Genomic DNA, 10,777 nt, shown 5'->3' with positions numbered 1-10,777 from the left:
TTCAGCTTTGTCATCTTGTTTTCTGTTTTCATAGGTCATAGAGACCAATGGTCTAGTGAGCTTGTTTCCTTCTTTCTCCTTTCTTGCTCAGATTAGCCTGAGGCCAGTCTAGAGAGGAGTGTTATCAGGGGCCCCTGGACCTCCAGGTCACAGGAATCAGGCAGTGAGCCCATGCACGTCAGGAGGCCATTTGTACAAGGATACCATCTGACTCTGTCTTAGAAATGACAGGAAGAAGGGGCACCATATATAGAGGTTTTAGAATGGGTGAGCTTAGATGTGGCAGCTTACCACAGAGAGTAGTGAGCAGCTGTGTGTTGCCACCATGGGACTGGTGGTTTGTCTACAGCCAGGCAATAAATAGGAAACAGAAGTGCATACCTACCCACCAAGAATTTTTCTTCAGTTAATGCAGCAAGAATTTTTCTTCAGTTAATAGGGCAAATCCTTGACTACTGGCAGCAAAAAGGGCTAGGCTCTTGTGACCTAATGAAGTCCTTTCTCCACAGATGCTGAAGTTCACACAGATGTTCAGGTGGGTGTCCATGAGGAATGAGGGACATTAGGAACCACTTTCACTCATTATCGGTTCATTAATAGATTCAAAAGAACCTCCTATATGTCAGGCACTGTTCAAGGCACCAGAAATATAGAAGTAAACAAAAAGGTAAAAATCTCTGCCCTTTGAGAACTTCTATCTGGCAGGGGAAGAGAGACAATAAACAAAATAAATAAACCTAGTGTGAAGATAAGCAATTATAGGGGTGCCTGGATGGCTCAGTCAACTGAGCCCCTGACTCTTGATTTCATCTCAGGTCATGATCTCACGGTTCATGAGTTCAAGCCCCGAGTCAGGCTGTGGGCTGACAGTGCAGAACCTGCTTGGGATTCTCTTTTTCCCTCTCTCTCTGCCCCTCTCCCATTCACTCTCTCTCTCTCAAAATAAACATTAAAAAAAAATTTTTAACGTTTATTTATTTTTGAGACAGAGAGAGACAGAGCATGAACGGGGGAGGGTCAGAGAAAGAGGGAGACACAGAATCGGAAACAGGCTCCAGGCTCCGAGCCATCAGCCCAGAGCCCCACGCGGGGCTCGAACTCACGGACCGCGAGATCGTGACCTGAGTTGAAGTCAGACGCTCAACCAACTGAGCCACCCAGGCGCCCCAATAAACATTTTTTTAAAAAAGATAAGCAATTATAATCATTTTGTTCAGGGATATGTGTACCTGTGGTAAAACCATAAAGTAGAGCAAGAGAATACTAAAAATAAAATTGCTGGTTTTGTAGTAAACTGAAGTGAAAGTGACCCTCGACCTGTCTGGAGATCACTCTCAGACTTCATCGGTCTGAGACCAGCCCTTTGTGGTCTAGCCCAGCTCAGAAGCATTTCCGTTCTGTCTAGTGCTTAGAACATTATCAGCCCAGAGAAGGATTGTGGTTGCATTTTGGTAATTGAAAAATCTTCCTAGTTAGAGAATTTGTATATACAGGAGTTGGGAATAGACTGTCTCCAAAATAGTCCAATGGTCCAGCCTCTGCCCTGGGTGCCCTGGTAAAGCATCCTATTCCTGTGAACAAGACTCCTGCTTGGGTGCTCAGTGCAGGGGTAGGTGGCACGTCCCGGGCACTTTTGCTTTTGCCACCTGTGCTCTGAATCCTTGCTTGAAGTCTGCCAAGTGCTATATGAGGTCATTAGAACAAGTTTCCCCACAGACCAACAAGGTAAAGCTGACACTTTGATCATGGTACTTGCAGCCTGTCCTTGTTAGGAAAATCCATCAATCTGCCACTAGACTTCTTAATATGATGATTTATTAGCTAGTTTTCTTTATTTTTATTTTGTACTAGACCACAGCTATTCAGAATTGGATTAATCATTTCTGGTTCGTGATACTGTTAACATTGCTCCATGAATGGCCTCTTTTATTTACTTCTTTGTTGGTGGTTTCCTTTAATAATGTCATCAGTGAGCAGGACTACATTAAAAGGCTTCTATACGGCAAAAGAAATAATCAACAAAACAAAGTGGAAAGGCAGTCTATGGAATGGGAGAAAATATTTGCAAGCCACATATCTGAGAAGGGGTTACTATCCAAAATATATAAGGAACTCATACAACTCAAGAGCAAATAAAACCAATAATCCAATTTTAAAATGGGAAAGGACCTAAATAGACATTTTTGCAAAGAAGATATTCAAACAGCCAATAGGCACATGAAAAGGTGCTCGACTTCACTAATCATCAGGGAAATGAAGATCAAACTACAATGAGGTATCACCTCACACCTGTCAGAATGGCGGTTATCAAAAGGACAAGAGATAGCAAGTGCTGACGAGAATGTGGAGAAAGAGGAATCTTTGTGCAGTGTTGGTAGGAATGTAAATTAGTGCAGCTACTATGGAAAACAGTATGGAGTTTCCTTAAAAAATTAAAAAAAGAACTACAGAACTACTATCTATGTATGATCTAGCAGTTCTGCTTCTGGGAATTTATCTGAAGGAAATGAAGACATTAACTTGAAGATGTATCTGCACCTCCATGTTCATTGCAGCAGTATTTACAATAGCCAAGACATGGAAACAGCATGAGTGTCCATTGGTGGATGAACGATAAAGATGTGGTATATATATATAATGGGATATTATTCAGGCATGAGACACAAATGCCATTTGTGACAACACAGATGGAACTTGAGGGCATTATGCTAAGTGAAGTAAGCCAGACCGAGGAAGACAAATACTGTGTGATCTCACTTATGTGTGGAGTCAAAAAAAGAAAACAAATTCATAGAAACTGAGAGCAGACAGGTGGTTGCCAGGGGTAGGGAGTAGAGGGTGGGGGAAATGAGTAAAGGTGGTCAAAAGGTACAAACTTCCAGTTATAAAATAAATGAATCCTAGGGATGTAATATACAGCATGGTGACTTTAGTTAACAATACTGTGTTATATGGGAACCCTCGTGCACTGTTGGTGGGAATGCAAACTGGTACAGACACTGTGGAAAACAGTATGGAGTTTCCTCAAAAGGTTAAAAGTAGAACTACCCTATGATCCAGGAATCATACTACTGGGTATTTACCCAAATACAAAAAAAAAAGAAAAGAAAAGAAAAGAACACTAATTCAAAGGGATACATGCACCCCTATGTTTATAGCAGCATTATTTACAATGGCCAAGATATGGAAGCAGCTCAAATGTCCATCTATATATAGATACACAATAAATACATATATATGTATATGTATATATGTGTGTATACACACACACACGCAAAACCCCGTAGCAATGGAATATTATTTAGCCATAAAAAAGAATAAAATGTTGCCATTTACAATGACTTGGATGGAGCTAGAGAATATAATGCTTAGTGAAATATGTCAGAGAAAAGACAAACACCGTATGATTTCACTCATATGTGGAACATAAGAAACAAAACAAATGAGCAAAGGGGAAAAAAAGAGAGAAAGAGAAACAGATTCTTAACTACAGAGAACAAACTGTGGTTACCAGAGGCTGGGGGGGATGGATTAAATAGGTGATGGGAATTAAGGAGTGCACTTGTTGTGATGAGCACTGGGTGATGTATGGAAGTGTTGAATCACTGTACTGTGCACCTAAAACTAATATAAACAATGTATGTTAACTGGACTTAAAACAAAAACTTTAAAAAAAAAACAACTAATACTATGTTGCATATATTTGCTAAGAGATTTGCTCTCTTAGTTGCCAAGAGAGTAAATATTAAAAGTTCTCATTACAAGAAAATAATTGTAACTATATGCAGGGATAGACGTTAACTAAACTTATGGTAATCATTTTACTCTGTGTACATATCAAATCCCAATACTAGATATTTTCCAAAAATTTTCATGTTAAATCTGGAACAATCCTATGAGTCATCCCTTCCTGTATTACAACTGAGAAAGCTGAGGCTCTTTTGCCCAAGATCAAACTAGTTTTTCTGAGAATAAAACCAAGAACTTTTTTTAAATGTTTATTTTTGAGAGAGAAAGAACGTTAGCAGGATAGGGGCAGAGAGAGAGGGAGACACAGAATCTGAAGCAGCTCCAGAATCTGATGCGGGGCTCGAACCCACAAACCACAAGATCATGACCTGAGCTGAAGTCGGAGGCTTAACCAACTGAGTCACCCAGGTACCCCCAAACCAAGAACTTTTAAACTCCAAAATGCACTTCCCTCTGCTGTTCTACATGACACAAAGGTATAAATTACTGTGGGGGAATGCTGAAGAAAATCAAAGAATGTTATAAAGTAGTGTACTCCAATCCAATAATATGTTCATATCATTTAAAAATAAAGTTGTCTAGGGGCGCCTGGGTGGCGCAGTCGGTTAAGCGTCCGACTTCAGCCAGGTCACGATCTCGCGGTCTGTGAGTTCGAGCCCCGCGTCGGGCTCTGGGCTGATGGCTCAGAGCCTGGAGCCTGTTTCCGATTCTGTGTCTCCCTCTCTCTCTGCCCCTCCCCTGTTCATGCTCTGTCTCTCTCTGTCCCAAAAATAAATAAACGTTGAAAAAAAAATTTAAAAAATAAAGTTGTCTATATGCAACAGGATTTTTTCTTTGAACAGTGAAGATTTAATTTTATAGACTGCTGCTGATGGTGACGGTTTTGAAATTCTCCACCTATCTTTTCACATACAACACGAAATATAGATGAGCTTAGAGAATGGAAGAAGAGCTAAATTAGTCATTTAAATGTCAATTCTGTGAACGTCATTTTAATCAAAGTATTTGAAATCACCTTATGATTCTTCACAGCATCTTGTATAATTAGGAAGAGCTTTGAGCTATTACTATGGTGTTAGACAAATTTGTAATGTAATTTATAACTGAAATATCATCAATAAAAATACCAGACTATAAAATCATTGAGAAAGGTAACCTTCTAGCAAGTTGGCTTCTACAAGCAAATCTCCATAGAGATTTTATTTTTATCCCAGGCTTTATTTGATCTACTGGCAACCACAGGACTTTGCGTTAGGGCTGAAGACGTCATAAGAATAGGTTTTTTTCATGAGATGATTCTTCTCATCCTTGTACCAAATTCTCACGGACGGTTCTTCATCAGAGGTCTGGTGCTTGAGGTCACCAAGCTTTCAGAAGGAGCCCCAAAATGAAGCCAAATGTGTTGGAATGGAAAGCAAAGTATCTTCTTTCAGCATTCGCCAACTGCATTTCATATCTAAGCACCAGTGTTTCCATGAGAAGAGCTCCTTTTCAAGGATAGCAGAAGGCAGCCATCCCACATCACCACTGAGTCCCCTGCTTCCAGGAGAAATTAACGTTCGTTGGATCATTCGCATTCTATGGGGTGGACACTGTGGTATTTATCTTCTGCATGCTATTTCACTCATCCAGGGTGATTGCTCCTCTCTTAATAGCCAGGAAATCGAGGCTTAAAGCTGTTAAGTAACTTACACAGCTAGTTAGTGGAGCGGTCAAGATAGAACTGATTAAAGACTGGCCCCCCAAATCTAGGTTGCTTTCATAACATTATGCTGCCTCTCAGAGAAATTCACTGGCTAAGCAAGGAAAGATATTATGAACATAAGAATGACCTAATTCTTGTTCTACAATATGGTTCTAAAATGGGAATTTAAAGACGTCTATTCTAAAATTAAAGATATTCCTTCTGTACAGTTTGATAATCCTGATAAAAAATTTGTATTCCTCATTCTTTATTTGTCCAAGAAAAAACTCCTGGTTCTTCTCCGCTGTTTGGTTCTCATTCTCATTCTTGCCCAAGGGAAGAGGATGACCTTTGGGAGGTAGCTGAGAGCATCACATCTGGTGGCCCTCCCCGCAATAGCCTGGCGAATGTGACACAAACATGTCCCCATCTCAGGCCCTTGCCCTGCTGATCCTGTTACCCGGAACATACTTTCTGGAACATACTTTCTCTACACATCTGTATATACCCAGATCCTTCACCTCCAAACCTTTGCTCAAATACTGCCTTTTCAGTGAGGGCTACCTGGACCATCCTATTCAAAATCACAATCTCTTCATCACCACCCCCAAATCTTACTATCCTCCGCCATTTTCTTTTCCAAAGCACTTGTGGTTTTCTAGCATATACAATTTATTTATTATAACTTTTGCTCATTGTATATCTCACCAACTAGAATATAAGCTCTTTGTGTGTTTAGTTCATTGATATATTCCACGTACCAGGGACATAATTGTGTCATGAATGAACAAATGAACGAATATGAGACTATACATTTCCATACTTTTTCTGTGTCCTTCCATCTCTGCTTGGAAAGCAATCAATTATTTACTGAGTTCTATGTTTTTTTTTGTAAAGCCATGCTAAAAACAGCAAGGCTCAGGGAGAACACATAAACCTTCGGTTCTCTCCAAGCACTTTCCTTAGCTACTGATGAATGGTGTACAAATATCTCCAGCTTTCCAGCCTGTAATACCTCTTTCCTTTCTTCCATACTATAGTGAAATCAGGAAAGATAGACAACTTTATGTGTTTCTGTCAAAAATGTTCAGCTGTGCCTTATATTTGGTGATGCTTGAATAGGCTAATGCCAGAAAAAGAAAAATAGGTCTAGAAAAGGCTTGGAGAAATGATCATCTGGTAGAGTCCTCTTTTTAGTCCTGAAGTTTTTTTCAAACCCACCCCCAAGGAAACAAGAGTTCCATCTTCTCTCTCTCTCTCTTAGAGTTTTTATTTTTGTGTGTGTGAGAGAGAGAGAGAACGAGAAAGGGAGAGACAGAGACAGAGGATTCAAAGCAGACCCTTCCTGAGCGCAGAGCAGAGAGCCCAATGTAGGGCTCGAACTCATGAACTGTGAGGTCAAAACCTGAGCCAGAGTCAGACGCTTAACTGACTGAGCCACCCATGCACCCCGAGAGTCTCATCTTATTTTAAGGTTATCTAGACAAAGAAACTCTATGGTCCTCTTCAATAGCTCATGCCTATCCTCCTTTCACCTCTAATTTCTGACATCCATGTGCAAGTCGTTCTGTTTTCCAATCGAAAATCCTCATGCTGCATTTTAAATCTACTGGATTTGTTATTGTTCACAGACATAGAGGGTGTTGTTGATGCTTACCATTTGTGTATGCCTACACTCACGATTCCGACTAAAACAACAACAGCCACCATCACAGAGCTGGCCTAATAACCCCAGTGCTCTCAGATGTATTGATTTTTCCTTTTTGTCTTCACATAGGTAAGATAGATGTTGCTAAGGTTCCTTCTTCCATTTTCCAGATGAAGAAACACAACTTTAGAGAGGTTAAATGATTCACCTCAAGGTACCCCTGCTATTGAAATGATGCACCACAACTCAAACTTTGTTGGCCTGACACCAAGTGCCGTGCTTCTGTTTGCTACAGCAGAGATTTCCAGCTGCCCACCCAAATCCTCTTATCCACTCACTGTTCGAAGTGCTGAGTGAGGCTGTGACTAGCCAGGTATAGGTAGGACACTATGTCCCAGCCCTCCTTACAGTTGGTTATGGCCAATGCTACCAAGATGGTGGGGTATGGGCCACTTCCCCTGTGTGGTTCTTCATGCTCTTTCCCCTTTCCAGGACCCTGAGATGGTGACATCCAGAACAACCCTGGAATGCTAAAATAGTCATCAACCTGCGTCCCTCAATCCCTGCCTTGGACTGTTACATGAAGAAACAAAAACAGAACAGAAACAAACAAACAAAAACATCTTGTTCTTCAAGTCACCGAATCTTTTGGGTGTATATGTTGCTTCCGCTTAGCTTTCCCTAATTTATACAACCCATTTGCCAGTTTGCTTAAACATTTCCAGTGCTGGGAGGTTTAGTACTTTTCAAGGTAGTAAAGGCTTTTTTTTAAATGTTGAGTCAAAATACTTATTCTTTTTTCTTCTAATTTCTTTCCTTTGGAGTAACCAGAATTTCAGTACACTTCAGAATAAGCCTATAAATATTTGACCATAGCTTAAGGGCAACCACATCATCTTTTCTTCAGAACTTGCATATAAGCAGTTGTGTTTTGTAAACACAAAACAATCACTAAAACTAGAAGCTACCTTTCTCCTAAAATGTGCTATATTGTATGGCATTTAGGAACCATGGAAGAAATTCTCCTCAGATAATTTTGGTTTAGTCCTCTCTCCAATTTAACCTTGATGTCCAACAGACTCAGGGAGAACTGATGAAATGGAGGAATTTGGGGGTCACAGGGTCTAAGCTGACTTTATATTACAGATGCACCTTAAAGAAAAAGAAAGCAAGTAAGGGAAGGTGAGCACATGGCCCTGGGTGTTAATGTAGAAAATGGAAGCTTTAGGAAGATCTGTGAGAAGAGAAGGTGATGGGGGATTGAAAAGACAGCAAATGGTTGGAAAGCTTCCAAGAAAGCATTAAATGCCTTTCCTTGTCCTGTGCCTTCCTCGGTCCCACTAAGGGAGTCGACACTCAGCAGGACCCTTTCTATAGGTGAGATCACTTTTCCCCTTTCAGTTTGCCAAAGACAACTTCTAGCCAGGACTTATCCACTTCTCCACAGTTAGGATATACCCACCTAAACATTTTTGGCTACCTGTTCATTCTCTCCCAATTTTAAACACTTTGGATAAACACCTTTTTTAAAAAAGTTTATTTATTTTGAGGGAGAGAGAGCACACAAGTTAGGGAAGGGCAGAGAGAGAGAGAATCCCAAGTAGGCTCCACACTGTCAGCGAGCTCAATGTAGGGCTCAAACCCACAAACCATGACATCATGACCTGAGCCGAAATCAAGAGTCAGATGCTTAACCCACTGAGCCACCCAGGTGCCCCTGGTTAAACACCTTTAATGTGACTGATACAAATGTGTCCCCTGAGTGGCCCAGTCAGCTCAGAGATGTCCTTGCTTGCCTGATTTCTATCACAAAAGGCTTGATGAAGCATAATGATGAGTTGAGTTCTTAAAACACACAATATTAAAATAGAGACTTGTCCTCAGGCATGAATGCTCATCCTAAATTGACAGGCAGGCAAGGTCCACTAAAATGGCTCCAAAAAGCAGACATAACTTTTTATGTTGATACAGTGGTGATTTCAGCCAGTAAAAATGCCTGAACTGTCAATGCAAGCCGTCTCTTTCTCATGGGAAAAGTTGGTGAGGGAACAGATAAGACAGCAGAGAGAGGCTGGACTGACAGACCTGCTGACCTCACCCACGACCATCAGCAGAATGTCTGAAGTTGAAACTATGGGACAAGGCTTACGGCTCTGTTGGCTGGGGTAACTGTCCTCTTGCCTGATTTCACCCATCTTCCATCCCCGTGTGCTTGTTTTGTTCATCTTGCCTTGATTCACTTTTCTTCCGACTATGTAGATCCTTGTCCAGATGCTCCAAAAAATCATCAGCAGAAAAGACCTAAGGTCTCCCTCAAAGCGAGAGGGAGACCTGTCTCCCTCAAAGCGAGAATGCAGTTTCCTCTAATGGTCTCTCTTGCATTCACTAGTGACAGTAAAAGGGCATTTTGTGACTAGAAAGCATGTGTGAGCATGCACACACACACACACACACACACACACGTGAGAGAAAAGCTAGAATAAGTTTCTCAACAAAAAGCCGGGCTAAGCTACAACCAACCAGTTCTTTCACTCAAAAGGTCAGTAATCAAAAGCAAAAGGTTATCACTGGCCTCTGCTGTATCTGAAATCATCTTAAAAGATGGTATCGACTTCCTTCCATGAGCAGGGAATCCCACCCCCTCTTTCCCCTGCCCTGCCGCTGTGAGATCTGAAATGACCTATTGGTCTTCATTAGGGCACTAACAAGAGGTCAGGAGGCAGTAGAAGAAAGCAGAATTGGATCCTCTTTCAGAAAACCACAGCTTGTCCCAAGTGTACTGGCCCGTTCCTTGTAAGGCACCGCCACAGGTGCAGGAAAGCCTTCCCAGGTGTGGGGAACAAACCTCTCAGGATGCAGGTCTCTCTCCTTCGCTCCCTTTCTAGTCATTCAGGCAATGGATTGGCATTGACTTCTGCATCCTCCTTCACATTCTCTTCAACAACCAGTCCTCTCCCATTCTTAGTTTCTATTTTCTTTAAGTGTTTCATTTATTTTTGAGACAGAGAAAATGGGGGAGGGGCAGAGAGAGAGGGAGACAGAGAATCCCAAGCAGGCTCCCCACCATCAGCACAGAGCCCCATGTGGGGCTCGAACTCACAAACCGCAAGACCGTGACCTGAGCTGAAATCAAGAGTCAGATGCTTAACCGACTGAGCCACCCAGGTGCCCCTTAGTTTCTATTTTTTAGGCCTATGTAGAAAAGCTCCTTTAATTCACATTTAAACCCACTCTTGCCATCAAAAACTTCCCCCAATAGTACCTATGGCACATGCTTTGAAAACTTCCTACTGACATCTCTCTGTGGTCTCAAAAGAAAGTTCCCACCTGCCTTTTGTCCAATTTTTCCTTTCCTGAAAAAGGAAGGTGTGTAGCTGTGATTAAACGGGGTGGATGCTATAGCCTGAAATGGTGGGCCTTGAGTTTGACTGTCGGTTCTATCTATTCTGTTATTGTTTGAATAACCAAGTAAGTCATTTAACTTCCAAGACGCTGCAATCTATATTAAAAGATCTTAAAAATGACACCCAGCCTTTAGGCTCAACTGCACATGTCCAGGGAGAAAGCTGTGGTGGTTATTGGGATGTGAAATAAGATGATGTAGGGGCAACTACCTGACCCACAGAAGCACTCAATACGTTTATGAAATATTAAGGGACAAAAAAGGAAAATATGTCGCAGTGTCCATCCCTAGC

Source organism: Leopardus geoffroyi, chromosome B2 (genome assembly GCF_018350155.1).
Source record: "Leopardus geoffroyi isolate Oge1 chromosome B2, O.geoffroyi_Oge1_pat1.0, whole genome shotgun sequence".
Lineage (NCBI taxonomy): Eukaryota > Metazoa > Chordata > Mammalia > Carnivora > Felidae > Leopardus > Leopardus geoffroyi.
This window is presented reverse-complemented; position numbering follows the sequence as displayed.